The sequence below is a fragment of the Phalacrocorax carbo genome, chromosome 7 (assembly GCF_963921805.1).
Source record: "Phalacrocorax carbo chromosome 7, bPhaCar2.1, whole genome shotgun sequence".
Taxonomy (NCBI): domain Eukaryota; kingdom Metazoa; phylum Chordata; class Aves; order Suliformes; family Phalacrocoracidae; genus Phalacrocorax; species Phalacrocorax carbo.
Window position 1 is genome coordinate 6,458,274 of NC_087519.1, and position 17,171 is coordinate 6,475,444.

Here is a 17,171-nt window from a genome sequence, read left to right on the forward strand (position 1 = left end):
GGTTTTCCAGACTCTTGAAGTTCAGAAGGTTCTTTTTATTCTTTTTTTTTTATTTTTTTTTTTTTATTGCACAGACTGCTTCCTGCTGCTGTGATTGACCCTGCTGCTAATATACCCAAACTGCAGAGCTTGATGTTAATCCAAAGGAGTTGAACGTCTGAACTGATTGCCTGCTGACAGCCAGTGTAAAACTCAAAAGCATGACTGCAGATATTGAGATTAGATATTGGAAGAGGGAAAAAAAAAGTGGGAAAAAAAAAAGGATGCAACTGTTTTTTCTCTGCAGAAGCATCAGGAAAAAATCCCGATTATCCCACTCCTTAAGTGCAATTTCTGGTTTCCAAAACTTTGCAATGTTACAAACCTTTTATTGATCCTATAAGAATGAAAAGCAGATACAACAAAGAAGCCATAAAGCACAAAGATAAAAACAGGAATAAAAGGGACAAGGCACTTACTGTTGTTTGTTATAGTCTTTAAAAGGAATTAAGTTAAAGAAAAAAAAAGGAAAGAAAAAAATATAAGCACCATAAAAAGTAGTGAGGGGGTGCAAAATACAGATCTGGCTGTAACTGGCCAGATGTACACTGAATCATATTGCCATGCTTATATAAGAAGATGCTCCATGGGACAGCTCTCCTGATCCTCGCTTTTCTTTTGCTTTGTATGAATTTCCTGGAGAAAGGACTGAAGATTGAATTTGTATTCAGTGCTGTATTTCTGTTCATCTCTGGCTTTACTGGAAGAGGCAAGGGAACCACACACACGTGCACAAATGTTCTTCAGTGCCATTGAATGACTCCTCTGGTCATGCTGTGTTATAGTGTTTGATACTTGTGCACACACCCTACAGATCCCATTTGGATTTGTTCTCCCCATTCTTATTAAGAGTTGTTAGATAAAGATTATCTATCTATAAGTGACAAAGATGTCATGTTTTCTGCCATGTCATCTGATGTTGTTCAAGATAAATGCTCATAAGTCTTATTTGAAAGCTCTTCTGAGCCAAATGGAAGCACTTTGGTGAAACCCCTAAGAAAAAGCCTGACTTAACTGGCCTGTAAAAGACCTGATTCTGCCCAAACCTTCAGCTGGGGAGCTAACCTTCTCAGACATTTATTACGGCAAACAGCACTGACCTGAACAAGTGTAAATATTCATTAATAATGACAAATCATACTGAATGCTGCACACAAGCAATAAAGGAAGGGGCTTCTGCATAAATAAACAGGCAGACGTGTCTGAAGGTTTACGGCATTATTCTGGTATTTCCAAAGCACCTCAGTGATGTGGATGTTCTAGCCTCAACTCCTTCAGACCCGTTTAGAAATTCTATATTTGGGCAAGTCACAAGCACTGGAGAGCATCTGCTTCAAACCCAGGGTTAAAAGTAAACAGTTTGTGTTTATATGCTACTCTGCTGCTGAGCTGAGCTACCAGAAACATAGGGAACCATCCATCCCTCTCCAACTCTCCCTCCCCAGCACTCCCTAAACTTGTATTAGGAGTTGAGGAAGAAGTCAGAGGTGGTTATTGTGCACAAATCATCTGCTGGCTGAAGTTTTTGGTGGCAGCCAAGAGAGAAGAAGGAAAAAAAATTAGAAAAATTTCAATTTCAGGACCATTATTATTTTCATTAATCATAAGAGGCGCTGTCACCCCTGTCCTTATTCTTTAGAGGGAGATCTATTATACGGTCCATTTAGTCCAAGCCATATTACCTCATATGTTTTCCTGGCTGACCAAATAAGACTTAAGAGATAAAACAATTTACTGTTCATTATGATCCGTGTCACTGGAATCAATCTATTAACCTACATTAACTGGATATGTGACGATAGCTCACATACACGCTTCTCCGATTTAAAAAAAAGAGAGGATAAGGGAGGGGCTGAAGGGAGGGGGGTGGAAAGGGAGAGGGAGAGAGAGAGGGGAAAGGAAATCAAGGCCCATAAAGTGCAGCAGACGTATAATTTGCCAAGCGAATACAACTTCATTTTCCAGCGGCCACTGCTGCGCCCTCCACATCTTCACGCAGCCCCTGACCTGTGAAGAATTCTAACAAATTGGCTTCTATTGTGAAGCCAAAAGGTGCCATCAATGAAGGGACGGTTCGCTGGTCCTAAAGTATGATGGGAAATCGCGGGCTGGAATAAAGAGCTGCAGTTTTATGAAGTTAACCCGTTGAGGTTAAATCCAAGCGGGGAGGCTGGAGCGGGCTCTTGCCCCTTCCAATGGCTTAATAGGGAGAAGAAGATTTATTCAGATGTGTTGCCCAAACGCAGGGAAATGTCCCTTGCCGAGCAAGGCAAAAGGAAGAGTTTCTCCCCGGCATGCAGATGAAGCAACTTCTGCTGTGCCACCGTGCAGATTCTTTCTCTCTCTTTTGCTCTTTCTTTTGCTTTCCATGCTTGATAGATTGTAAGTGTCTAGAGGGAAGAAAGCGAATCAATAGGTGGTCTTCCTGATGCTCGTTTGCACAGCAAAATAACTTTTGAGTAAACAGGCAATGAGTTAAGGTAGTGCCACCTCTACACAGCTCCATCAGTCTATTTACTCTGGATTTGTACTTGCTTATTAAGAGCTCATCTGGATGCAGGTCCTTTTTCTGTTATACCCTTCTCCAGCATGCTGGGGTCCTGCTGGTGGCTGATAACTGACTGCCTCAGTGCTTTCTGACCCAGCCGTGCTTGCACAGAGAGGCTGTGTGCACCCAGGCCCTGGCAGGGACTCTGCCCTGCTCCCAGTCACTCTGCGCCCGGGCTCCAGAACCACATGCTGAATGTACTGGGAGGAGACGGGAGTGGTTTGGTCCCACTTCCAAAGAGTTTTAATCTACTTTTTGCAAGTGTTAATGTGGCAAGTACTAAACTCCATCTTGTTACTAGAACTGCTTTAATTAGATACTGGAGGTACTTTGCTTGGAAACCAGGAGGTTGACACTTACCTTATTTGCACTGGTGCTCCTCTCTTGGATTGTACATCATCAGTCTTATGCTGTTACCAGCCTTGAGTTACTCCACTTTGTCCTCTACATACAGCCCTTGTGGCCATGACGCTGGATTTCTCTGAAGGGATGGAGCTGTTTCTGTCCTCTACTGTGCTTGCTGGTGCTGTCCTTGTGTATGCCAGTAAAGCGTGGGCATCCATGAGTATGTAGATTCCTCAAAGATGGCCCATCTCCACCAGATCTAGCAGCAACTGTATCAAATTGGACTCACTTTTCCTCCCTAGAGATAAGGTGGGCTTTAACAGCGGGGACTAGTAGGGTAATATTCACATCTGTGCAACATCTGCCTTAACTCTTCCTTCCAGCCCAGCAAATTACAAATACATAGCTACAAACCCTGTGCATAGTCTAGGACTTGTTTTCTCATTCTTCTGTAAAAACAATAATGAAGGATTGCTTACAGTAAATGTAATGAATACTAGAACGAAAACAATATTATGGTTGTGCCTCTATGCCACAACCCATCATGTTAGGTTAGGAACTGGACTAACATTTTGCAGAGGCTGTCACTGGCCCACTGTGCCCTCAGGCAAAGAAAGAGGATGTAAATTAACAGTCTGAGGGAGAAAAAAGACAAAAAATCTTGCCAGAGGCCATCCCAGAAACTAAGTGATAGAGCCAAGGATAGAATCAAAGCTACCTGCTTTGCCCATTTGACCACATTTTCCTTAATCTTTTTAATGATCCCACTCATTGCAAAATATAAAAAAGTAGATCGTAACTTCAGGCTTTGAGGAGAGACTGGGAACATGGTCCTTAAGGTCTCAGATCGGGTCTTTTGACTTGTTCATGCTGTGTTGGGTCAGACACAGGGCCACAGATCCGGCCTCTGCTCAGTCATGTTCCCTCCTCAGCCATGCAGCCTCCAGCACTTCAGATCTTCATACCTCAGATTTCTCACTTGCAGCAGGAAGCTAAAAATACTTTGTTCAAGTCAATGAAACAGTCTGAGGTGCTCCTGGAAAACTGCAGGGCATGAAGTTCACTGGGGTCAAAAAAATTGGAGTCACTGTCACTGGTTAGATCCAGAGTCTGCTAAGGGAAAAGGATTATAGAGGTTACAGAAACTCTTTCCTCATCCTCAAAGGCATATTCATCAGAAAAGTTAAAAAAAAAACCACCTTGTTGAGAAGCATCATTTATTCTTAAGACACTTTTGCAAAATCTGTGTGAGTCCCTGTGGTGGAACAAACAGGGGAATAAATTTTCCAAGACTGTTAATCCAGGACTGCAATTCTTCAATTAAAAAGAACCAAGAAAAACAACAGAAAACTAAAACAATATAGCAAACCAACCTTGTGGCTGTCCTATACTCAAGAATCTGTAGGGGCAGAACTTGTAACACCCAATTAAAGGAATTCAATGTTTATCTCACTGTAAGTAAAAATTAGTGATAAGTGAGTTAAGCAGACAGGAGGAGGAGTGAAGACACACATATCTCTTCTTGAGAGGCTGGAGGCCTAAGAAAAGCAGAGGAATTAATGTACTGGAGGTCTAGTCACAGTTGGCAAAGGAAATAAAATTTGGGAGTGTGTTGATGTCATGGTCCCAGACTTTATTCCCTCTCCAGAGCACACATTGTGACCTCAAAATCTGAAAATTAAACTGAAAGGAAATGTTTGTTCTTTCAAAATAGAAATTTGTTACTGGGAACAGAGATATTTAACCAATAAATGATTGCTTAATGGCCCATAGGACCTTTTCTGCAGTTACAAAAACACTGTATGTTGTTAAACAACCAAGGATACCTCTTGAAAATGCCATGCTTACAAATAACATGAGGGTTTATTTGCTGCTTGATAAATGTCCATAAACAGATACTCCCTGGGTGCCCTGGCATAACAGAACACTGGGGATCAAGGTGGGGTGGAAGAGAGGAAAAGGGGAGTTGAGATGGAAGAAAATGCGTCTGTCTCTGGTTACACACCTCTGCAATGACTTATGGCTTGCTCTGTCTGCCCATCTCTCTGATGACTTTTATCTTGTGGTGGGCGTCTCGCTGTTGAGTGAAGGGGAACAGAACCTGTTACTTTCCCCAGAATACTGAAGAAGCTCTTTTAGAAGAGGAATGTTACCATGAGATTATATTTTCAAGCCACTGCAGAAATGATCTGATTGAACTTTTTATGGCTGTTGTAAAACCTTTCTCTGCTTCTTCTGAGAAGTCCAAGTTTACCAGTAACCACAACAACCTCAGCTTTCCCTGCTGAGCGGAGGAGTAAGTGCTGAACATTAATATGGGGCCTGTGTTTCTGCAAGCACTTGCAAGCAGTGGTCGTGACTGAGCGGATGACAAGGTCTGCTGTGCAGTACAGCATTATAGGATCTAGTACTTCTGCTGGTCCCAGCCACGTCTGCTTAACCCTGGGCATTTTCCAGCATGACAACTGCAGTAGGAATTAAGTTAACCCCTAATGGCATATGAACATGGAGACACAGAGCCTGGAGCAGCGGCTGCACATGTAACTCATCAGAGTCATTAACTGACAAATGGCTTGTGGCATTTGAAAATGAAGAGTGTGTGTGAGCGTGTGTATACACATGTGTGTGTGTGCATAAACAAAACATCTGAGTTCAGAGCTTCTAGTGAGATGATTTTCACTCCTCGTTCATCCCAGGACACTGTTAGAGCTTCCTAATTAGAAACATTCTCCTTCATTAAGTATTCTCTTCCTCAGCCAATGCTGGCACGGATGAATATCCCGAGATATTTTAGTTTGTCATTTAGGCAGCTGATTTTTGAACTTCTCCCCATTCAAGTATCTAAGCTCTGTGCAAATGGGGCCAAGAAATAGAATAGAATAGAATAGAATTGGAATAGAATAGAATAGAACAGAAAACAGAAAATAGAAAGTAGAAAATAGAAAATAGAATAGAATAAAATAGAACAGAATATTTCAGTTGGACAAGGCCTACAATGATTATCTAGTCCAACTGCCTGACCGCTTCAGGGTTGACAAATCAAACTGCAGGGACTGAAGATCCTTGTTCCTTCATCAGCTGATCAGTAGCATGAAGAGTTCATCAAGGGCCATGTGGTTCTCTTGACAGCAGCCATAGGCATACCCCTAAGGAGGTCGCTATATAGTAAAGGAACAGCAGTTAAGGAGCTGTTTGGTCCCTTTGTAAAGATTGTCATTCTAGGAAAATCCACAGAGTTATCCTTAATGTGATTAAGAGAAGATTTCTGTCATAGATATTCACTAGCTCTATATTAGTACCAGTAGATTTGAATAGTGTGAGCAGATTTGACTATTACCAATTGAATTAGTGATTATTTAGTTATCATTTAATTATAGGCAAGCAGAATTGGTTTCTTTGACAAAAAATGGTGTTTGAGTCCAGTAATGCCATTCCACTGCCCAAATGTCCTCCCTTGGGGGGAGGACAGAAAAGCAGACAGGTATGAGGTAGGTGATAGTCATGTTGCTATCTAGAAAGCATACAGATGCAATGATGAGGACAGTATGAGAACATACACAGAAGATAACAGAAAAATAAAAGCCCAGAATAAAGACTGTAGAGGCTTTTTTTTTTTCCTTAGGAAAACATGATAGCATAAAAAGATACAAGCAGGTGACAGCAAAGCTAGAAAAAGAAGCAGTGGGGTTATCATGGGGACAGGAACACTGTCAGTCAAGTCCTACATCTCCAAATCAGGTCATGTCGGTGTATGCTAAAGAACGGGGTAAGAAGTTATTCTGCCATAAACACCCCAAACCAAACTTTAGTTCCATAGACACAGGGAGAAGAGGTTAACCCTGTGGTCAGGTAACTGCACTGTCTTTTTACTCCCTCATTCAGACCAATGCTATAGCAGAGAGTACATGTTCTTTAATGAGTCCTATCTGTGACAACTGATGTGTGGTGACAGCCACTGCTATAATAGACCTGAACCTTTGTTGCTAGAAATTTCTTCCCCTTTTCCCCTGCTACACTATTGAACTTCCAGTAGAGAAAAAGCATGTAAAGGAAAGAAAAAAGCTGTCTACTGGAAACTCTTTAGAGCAACACCACAGGAGACATTTGAAGCTCCGATGAGGCATCAGATTCTCAATTACTGAGGCACGCCTTTTAACATGCCCAGGAACTGACTTGCTGACATGCTCTGAAGAGTGTATGACTTGCCAAGGTCTGCTGGCATCGAGCCTAAATGTTTCTCCTTTTTGTGCTCAGGTCTTCCATTTGGCATCAGAAGATGTCATGATGCCAATGTCAGTCCACCTGGACTACAAACAATGCTTCCATTCACTTCCCAGTATTTAATCAGTAACTCGTATCACTGGTATTTTCATTCAGGACTGTTTCCTTTAGCTCTACTTCCAGGTGCCCTGGAACAAGCACTGATAACAAGGGAGCCGTCAATTTACTTACGGTAAGGACATACCATACGATATTCTCAGCAGCAGCACAAGGCAGGCAGTTTGTAAGGCAGCTCCGATTTGTTGTACCTGCCAATGGCTTGAGCAGGCGACAGAGCAGGCTTGACCAATTAGCAGGGTCACCTGTCTGCTGGCTGGACTTACTGTCTATGCATCTTGCTGCTGCAGCCCAAACTCTTACTGATCTCCTGGCCTAAAAGTCATGGGTATAAGCTAAAGGGAGCTCCCTGTCTGGTGGACTCTAATCTGGTGGAAGGTCCACATTTTCTCTCCATGCTTAGTTGTATTCCAGTATTATCAAGATTAAACTCTTTGCTTCTTTTATAAAGGCAAAGCTCTGATGCATCAATACTCAAGAAGGCTGTATGCTCAGCTATAACTTTAAATTGGCATCAAAGATGACTTAACATGTCAAACCTTCTGACAACTCTTCAGGAAGGTCAGAAGGAAACAAAGAACTAGATTTGTCCTTAGCATACTTTCCTGCTTTTAATAGAGTTATGCCAGGGCCTGAAATGTCCATCAGAAAGGAGGGTTAAGTTGTCTCCAGCTAACAAAGATGAAAAGAATAATTTAATGGAGGTGGGAGCCAGAATGCAGTGTAGGGATGAAAGGACGAGCAGTAACTGAGACTGAATTTAAACAACTCTGGAGAATAAAACGATCCTTTAAAAAAAAAAAAAAAGATAATTATGTCTTACAACAATTACCCTGGCTATGAAGCAAAATTAGCATAGTCCTTTCTAATTTAAATGTGTTGAAAGTGCCTGAGCATGACAGCAGAAAATTACAAGGTTTACGACACGGGCTTTGGTTAAAGTGATGGCAATCGGATTATTGTAGCTTTTTGTCTGTTGATAGTAATGATTGCAAAGTTACCTATAAATATTAACTATTTAGTACTGGGAGACTTTTGGTTTAGATGGCTAAGATATATCTCTGCTAGACACTCCAAGGCATAAAGTTCTTGCAGAGAAAACACTTTCCATTTTAAATCAAATTTGGTTACATCTGATTCATCAGTCTTTTTTTCTGATAAAAGTTCCATGAACAGGAAGATTCTGGATTCTGGTTTAAGTTTATTGTTAAATAATAAAAATGGGAATATCCATTTTAAAACTAAATCATACTTTTTCTCCAGATTCTTTATGCAATATGGTAGTTAGAGTATATTTAGAGTCTGGATCAAAAATATTTTTATTTATGGGTTGAAAGAAACAAGCTTGACTTGTGGAGATGTTTCTCTTTGGTTTCCTTTGGTTTCCAAAGACTTTTTCAAGGCATATCCTTAGTTTCCCATATCAAGTCTGCCCTGCAATTAAGCTGAAGAGTTATTAAAAGAAATAAAAAAGCAGTAATAAATAATGATTTGCATTTACACAGGAGCATCAGTCTGGTAGAGGTAAATTAAAGTGTGGATAAACTCATCTGGGTTTCGGCTGGGACTGATCATGGACTTATTAATACTCTGTATTGCCCACGTTTTGTTTACATGTGTTTTATCTTGGTTACACTATTGATCATCTCTTTTTACTTTGAGATCTCAAAGTTCTAACAGTGTTATAACCAGGTTGTTTATACAAGGGACGCTTTCTTTCCCCTCAGATATAACAGGCAAAGCAATGTGGACAGGACTCCTATGCACTGAGTTGGACTAGAACTATATCCTGGGCAAGACAAAATGTGCAGTGCAGGGTGTGACATGCTACAGTCCAGTTGCACGTTGTACCCCAAAGTTCATCCTCCGTTTTCATAAATATTCTGTGGTGGAGTCCGTTCCCACTCCATGTGAATTCAAACACCACGATTTAAATTTGTACTAAGAAGGTCAGTTGCTCAAATACTTTCATTTATTAAATTAGCTCTGCAGTAAATTAATATGATTTTCTTAAACAACTTTACAACTTGGGAGGTTTGGGAAACAGAATTGAGCTCAGCTGTTTCCTGTGGAATCTTGTTTTCATAACCTCACTGAATCTTCTCTGCTTGACTTGAGATATATCTATATGTCTATATATAGCTAGATATAAATGTTAGTGGACGTGGAGTGTACGTGCATGTGTAGATTAGAATTTAGTTTCAAGTATAAGTCTACTTGATTCATGCATAAACGAATCTTTTTGCATTTTTGGGTCTGACATTGAGATTAACTTAGGTTCTTCTCAAGTTTAATAAAAGCTTTCTCTCAGTTTTTTTTCTTGGCAGGATTCTGGGAAAAAAAATTCCATGCTATTGAAATGGTGGCTTATTAAATGAATACAATTACATAAAGAAGCTGTGTTATATTTTAAGTAGATCCCTGATAACATGGTTTGCTCTGAATACTAAAAAGAATGTGGTCTCCCTGTATGCCTGACTCAAATGATTATCAAAGGCATTTGTTTTTTGTATGTGACATGTTGTTAAATATGTTAATTTCCTAGAAGCATAGTGTAAGAAGCGCAAGAGCAGCTGTGTAGGACAGTGAGCTTAAAAATAACAAGGCTGAGCTCTTCTTGGGAATTAGTGTGGTCCAATGGGTAGGCAAGTAGCCTATGATTCCAGACACCTGGGCTCTGCTCCGAAATCTGCCACTGACCTACTAATTTTCCACTGGGCAGATCATTTCACCCTTTGCTTTTCTGTTCCTGTTCATAAAATGATCAGGAATAAAATGATATTTACCTTAGAAACAGTTTTGTATCATTATAGTACAATAGAGTTTGATATGTGGAAAAGCCTGAGTAGTAAAAACTTAGCATTACTCACAGATTATCAATGCCTGTTAGAGCCCTTATATTTAAAGGAAGAAGTAGGAAGCCCGGCTTCGTCAAGATACAAACTCATGGTAGAGTTCAAAGGCTTGGCAGATAGAGCAATGGTGGACACATGTTTTAAATGAATAAATGGTTTAAACTTGCATAGTAGTTCAATTTAATTTGTGGTGATGATGGGCAGGGCTATTAATTGAAATAATAATTGATTTTGATGATATTACCTGCTTGAGTGAAGGATATATGCTGCAAAGGGAACCACTGTGCTGTGGCAGTCAGAGAACCAGTGATATTCCTAGGCAAAAAAGGAGTTGATAAAGGAAATCAGGACTTGGTTCTGCTGTTAACCCCCTTTGTAAATTTGAGTTATTCAATTAATCCCTTCCTGTTAATATTGTAATAGTAGCCCTTTTCTTTTAAACTAGAAGAAGATAGGATGGGTGAGTGCAACCTCATACACATTACAGGGAAAAAAAATTGAGCTGATAATGTTGTATTCCTCCCTAGAAGCTCATTTCTGCTCAACTAGATGGATACTGGGGATGAAGGAAGCCCTGCTCCACCATGGCATGTGTTCACAGCACATATTTCTGTCTGTTTCTGGACTCAGAGTCTGGGCAACTTATGAGGAAGGTAAGATTTGGAACTTCCATTTCATTTTGCCCCCAGATGGGCCTGTGGTCAAGGGTGTGATTTAGCCCATAACAATTACTGAGATTTTATCTGTGCATTTCATATATCTGAAGAATAAAGAGTTAGACTGCAGTTGCATGATATTTCCCCTGCATTATTCCTACTGCTCCAGACTAGGAGGCTTGTTTCATTATTTTCATATCTTAGGTTCTGGTTTCAGTCCAGGTCAGAGGAACTTGGATGCCCCTTGGAACTGCAGAAACAAAAAACTTGATAAACCACTTTCTTTATCAGTCCAGTTGTCTCAGTGTGTCTTGTAGGTCCTTTTCCAATTCCACTCTAAATACCCTAAATAACGAGGAGTTCTCCAACTTCTGTTTGGATGCTAAGCCATACTTTTGTTTGAGCTGTTTTCAGAAATGGTTTTCCAGTGATCCATTTCTCTATTTCCTCTTGTCCAAGTTTCTCATCCCTTTTCACCAGGGTTTGTTCTGCTAATGCAAATGCCCTGAGCAAGAGTTCTCAAGTGCTGCTCCTGTTTGGTGCCCAACAATCCCTGTAATTTCTACACTGAGTAACCTCAGCAGTGGAAAACCTTTCTGTCCTTGGAGGAAATATTCTCTTTCTTCCAGGGTCAGATCACTTTGCTTGAAAAATCAATAGTAAACATCATCAGTGATCAGGATCAGGCTCTCACTATGATAATTCATATAAGGCCCAATGTTCTTTCACACTAAGGGCTTTTTATGGACTCCTAGAAATAGAAAGATAAAAAATATTTTAAAGGGGATGTAAATGTGATTATATGCTTTTTAAAGGCTCCCTTTGTAGTACCAGACTGTTATATAGGTATCTTAGTATAAATGACACTCAAGCCAGTAACATAACTGTTGCCCCTTCTGCCTGAAACCTGCACCAGAAATCCAGAAACAAAATTAACAAGAGCCAAAAAGGATCTCCCTCTTAATCAAAATAATTAAGGTGTGAAAGAAGTTTCTAGGGATCTGAAGACAAATTATTGGGAAATACATTCTGAGGGTGATTTTTGTTTCAGTTTCTGTTCATTTTATCACTGAGTTTTATGTTTGCACTTATTTAAGCTGTCTGGGAAAAGAGGCTGTACATAAAAGACGATTAGTTTTTAAAGCACTCCAGGGTTGGTTTCAGGGAGAGTTCTTTGTTTTGTTTTGTTTTAACTTGTTGTTGGGGTTGTTGGTTTTTTTCTCCCCTTAGATAGAAGACATAAACTGTAGCTCTTAAATAGATGAATGCTGAGAATAAAATTACCAAAGACTTCTTTTCAGAAAGGAAGGCAAAACAAAAAAAGAACAAGGAAAAATAATCTGTGTCCTACAGCAGTCATGCAATGATACTGAAATACCGGGCCAAATTCTCAGTGGGTGGAAATCAATATACCTCCGGTGAAGTCCATGAAGCAACATCACTTCACACAAGCTGAGGGTCTGATAGCTACATATATATTTTATTTATCTGTATGCAACATTAAAAAAGGGGGAAAGAAAACAAAGATAAAAGCACTCTTGAAAGTGAATGAAGTTGATTCTAAAAAAAAAAAAAGTGGGTTTCAGATGTTGAATATTTAATTTGCTGATAAAAGGAACCTGATTTCCTGCACATAGCTACCATAAATAAAAAAAAAAAAGGAAAAAAAGGGGGGAAAGAAAGGCACATCTTAAAAGGGAAGCAATGAGCAGAAACTGACCTTTCTGTGAGCAAGCAGATGAGAGAAGGTATTTGGCTAATCCCAGCTGTCGCTGATTGGTCAGACAGAACCGTGTTGAAAATGTCTCCATCTGGGCTAATCTGCTCTCAGTTGGATGAGCCGAGGCCTTCAGAGTTAACCTGACATTTAACAATAATTACCCTTTCGGATGACCCCGGCCCAATCTCCTGCTCTCTTAGAAATCTCTCTTTTTTTGTGTGCGCTCCCAAACCCCTTGACTCTTGTGTTAGAGATAGCTGAAAAGTGATGATACGATAATGAGATATGCTATACAAACATACATACACACGTGTGCATGCACGCTCACACATGCACCGGTATGCATGCGATCTCACTTTTAAATGTGCAGCGTGTCGTGATTGCTGTCGTGCAGTTGAGCGGATTCCTGTGGCACGTAGGAGGGGAGATATTTTAAAAATCGAGGGGGGATAATTTCCCAAATTAAAAAGTAGTCATGCTTGCTTGCTAACCTTTGTGTGAAAGCTCCAAGTTTCTTTCTGGCACTTGGAAGTCTCTTATCTGTGGTGAGGAGAAATGGTGCATGGAAATAGGTTCAGATAGAAAAGCAGAGTTCAGAGGTCGCAAAGGCTAACCGTAGATGAAATGTGGCTATTTCTTTTTACCTGAGGCTGGCTTCATCTTTTCTCTGAAAGGTCATTGCGATAAAACAAAAACACATCTCAGGAGAGGAATCATTTATCTCTGGTCAGGTTCTCCTTTCCATTCTGGTACTTTACTTATTTTTTTCATCTTTTGACCACAGTTCTCCCAGTGTCACCTCCTTCCTGAGTGAAATCCAGTTCTGAGTTTTGGGTGTCAGTAGAAGTTTGGCCTCATTATAATTATTGTCTCTGTTTTAGTTGGAAATCACGTCCAGAAACTTGGATGATTCCCCAAATCACTTTAATCTGTTGGTGATGAGCTGAAAAGTTTGAGAAAATAGCTATGGTAATGGAAAAAGAACAAGGACAAGTCTATATGAAAGGAAGCTCATTTCCAGTGCCTGATTTATTTCATATCTCTGTTGTAACCATACATAAATCTTGTCTCTATCTCGGTTTCTTTATTTTTCCAACCAAGATTATAATAGTAACTTCAAAAAAGTGCTATGAGATTAAATTTAAAACACCTTGAAATTCTTAAATAGAAGACAATTAAGAAGAACTATATATTTATACATGGTATATCCTCTTACATCTTGGGCTGGATCCAATAACCAGCCTTAATTACAATAATTACGCCTCTGGTCACAGCCAGAAGCTGGGAGTGAAGTGAAGGAAATCGGGGAAAAATGTTTAATCAATGCCCTAAGCAAAACTTCCTTATGAAGTTCTTGTTTTCTCAATTTCTAAACAGTTCTTAGCTAGAAATTCAGGTCCAAGTGTATGTCTTGACTTTAGACTAGCAGACGGAAGTTGCATTTGGAATTGGGTTTACAGGCAAGGAATTTTTCAGTTATTCACTATACAGTTCTTTGTTTTAAGTTCATCTCTTATCCAGAAATGGATCCCTCAGTATTTATGGGCAAAGTTCCTTTGACTGTGAAACTGCTGGGAATCATCTGACCTGCAAATGAAACCCAGTTCTGAATATTTTCATCACCCAGGTCAAGAGTCCATTTCACTGAACAACGTTCAAATAGGCATCACTTGGCAAAATCTCTGCTTATGCTTTTGCCAGCTAAGGAAACTATGGCTATTTACTTTCCCCAGACCCTACAGCACCCACAGTGGCCTGAGGACTAGCTCAAGTTCAGAAACTATCAATCTGAGATTTTAGCACTTTATATGTGTGACAGTTCCAGTAATTTTCTGGAGTATCCAGATTAATTCAGGTGTGAGATCATCTTTTTTTTTTTTTAAACTTCATTGTAGCCTGTTGTCTTTCCATAGGTATTCAGAAGGGCATGGAGTGTGCAATTCTTCCCTTGTAACTCATTAAGAAGAGCAATTTGTATTCTCTTTTCCTCTCTGTTTTGAAACAAAACCTATGTCCTGGGCTGTTGTCCTCTGAAATCAGCCATAGCTTTTCCCTTCATATGTGATAAAGCAACTCCCTTAGAGGAGGCCTGATGTGGAGCCACCCTCTCAGCTCTTCATATATTTTCTTAGATCAAGATGTGTTTCAACTCTGGGAGAAAAAGATAAGCATTTTCCCATATGTAAAAGAAGAGGCTCTAAAAAACAAAAAAAGTCCTGCAGTTCTTCTGGATGAAGATGCTGTCTCCTATAGCAGCCTGTGCTACAAACTTTCTAGAAAACTCTAGGTCTCCTTTAGAAAGGGCAAAAGGTTTTTCATAATCTTATGTTTCTTCCTGGCTGCAGCTGCTGCAAATGTTATGCCCTTCGGCATGTTGAGGTAAGGACATTGGCTGCAACCTTGGCCCTTACACTGTCACATCAAAGGTGAATTTTCTATGGAAGAGATCATGTTTGATTTGGGAGGTATGAAGCAAGCTAACACATGGGCATCCTCTCATCTGTATAGCTGATGATTTGTTCTACAAAGTAGTTTAGCATAATGCCAAACCAATGTTTTCTACCCTTATCCTCAGGACCAAGGTCCAATTAATTTCTGTCGTGGATGATCAGAAAGTTAAAATACTGAGCTCTCAGTTAACTGCACATGCATGCTAGAAGAAGCTTCATTTTTTTTTATCCCAGGCTGAAGAAACAACTAACCATTTTAGGATGATTAACAGATGCCAAAGCTTTTCGTCAGTGATGAGAAAGCATGCAACTTTATTTTCCACTAGATACTATTCAGCTGTCAAGAAGATAAGTCCACAATGTGCTTAAGCCGTAGTAAATTGTTTAACAGTCTCACCCATATCTGATCAACCAGCTCTTGCCCTTATAAGCAAAAGCAAATATTCTTCAATAATTAGGGTTCAGTGGGACTAGCCTAAGCACCATGAGATCCTATTTAAGGTATGTCCATTTGGATTCTTACAGTTTATGTACCTGTCCTTAGGCTGTCTTTGGAAGATGTCATCAATTATTACACAGTACAAAACACACACTCAGAGGTGCATGGACACTGAATACACAAGTAGATTCTCTTCCTTATTCATATTAGGCAATGCTTTATGCCCTGAATAAACCAATGAAGGGAATGAGATGAGAAAGTTTTGTTTGACCTAAGTAAGAAGGACACAATTTAGCCCTTTGATTTAGCATCAAGGACAAAATAATCTGTCTTATTCTCTGTGAATGACATGGTTTGAATGGACCCTCAGCTGGACAGGGGAAATTGCTAACCCTCATGGGGTGTTATCCAGACCAAACACGTAACGCTCATCCTTACAGCAATAGAAGCTCATCATGGTTTATTTTAGTTAGGTTATGTCAGTGCTGGGTTTTATTAAATCACATAATTCTCACATCTGAAATAGAATGACAATATCAGTGAGACGTAGTAGTAGATTGGCTGCTTTAAGTGTTTACCTCTTTGTCGTACAGGAGCTATATCCCTTGACAGTGTAATTGAACCAATGTTTTGCTTCAGCTGATTTCCATCCACAGACTGTTTTGGAGTTCAGAGAAGAGATCACCTTAAACCATTGAATTCTCCACTTTCACAGTCAATTAGTGATGGCTGCCAATATGGAGGAGGGCAAGGGATATGGGCTGCCCTTGAGAAAATGTCATACTGTGCTGATGTCATAAAATAATAATACTACATACTAGGCGTCATTACTTTCGCTAGTACATAAAGGCAGCCAAGCACCAGCGCTACTTGGCTTTACTGTTTACACAGGCTGGGTCAGGTAAAACTGTGCCGCTAGAAACGCAAGTTGAACAGCCTGTGCCATTTGGGCAAACTGAAATCTAATACCACGAGGTTAGAGTTTACAGCATTAGTCTTCCTATTATGCAGCCCTGATTCTCAGCCTGTGTAAATTGGCCCAACTGCTTTGAAATCAATAAAGCTACGTGGATGTGTGGTGTTTTTTCATTTTGTACCCTGTGAGAATCTGGCCAACCATTCCTGTGTACGTCATTCAAACATGGATATATATATGCCTATTAATAGCCTATTGAGCTACTCCAAACTTTGTAACAGCCCCTGTATTCCCAAGCCCTTAGGAAAATCTGCCTAATCACGTAGGCATCACAGTAAAACATGCAGCCAATAATTAAACCCAGTAATATTCAGGCAGACAGAATCATAAAACCATAATTCTCTATACAGCGTTTTCTAGGTATTCTCTGTGTAGGATAAAACACATGAACTACTGATTGGGCCTTGCCTCTGTACTTTTTTTTTTTACTCTAACATGATCAAACTAATTAGTTAGATCACAGCCTGACACCTATTGAGCTGTAAAGGGGAAATACATATTTTGGTAAAGGCAAAGACCTGTATGTACCCAGGCAGAGAGTAAGTGTATATCAGTTTCCTCCCTCTCCTCTTCAGCCTTTTTTCCCCCCTCTTGGTTTAAGTCACCCAGACCTTGTCTTTTCAGTAATGTCATAATCAGCAAGCTGAAGGCAAGGCTGCTGATAATTGTTCTTTATGTTGCTCTTTGTTTAGTATCTGATTCAATACATCTGCGTGGACACCATTCCATCACCTTCTTAGTAACAGAGGTGAAAAAAATCAATGGCAATCAGATTACCTTGTTAACAGAAGGGCTAAAGGGCCAG

The 17,171-nt window shown here is 40.0% G+C and overlaps 1 long non-coding RNA gene across 1 annotated transcript in view; it reads left to right on the forward strand.

Annotated features, from left to right (window-relative positions):
* LOC135314268 (uncharacterized) overlaps positions 1 to 17,171 on the forward strand; it is a 170,406-nt gene that overhangs the window by 68,421 nt on the left and 84,814 nt on the right. The window contains exon 2 of the long non-coding RNA XR_010373722.1: positions 10,653 to 10,778. This is a non-coding gene — a long non-coding RNA (uncharacterized LOC135314268). The remainder of the gene's footprint in view (positions 1 to 10,652; positions 10,779 to 17,171) is intronic.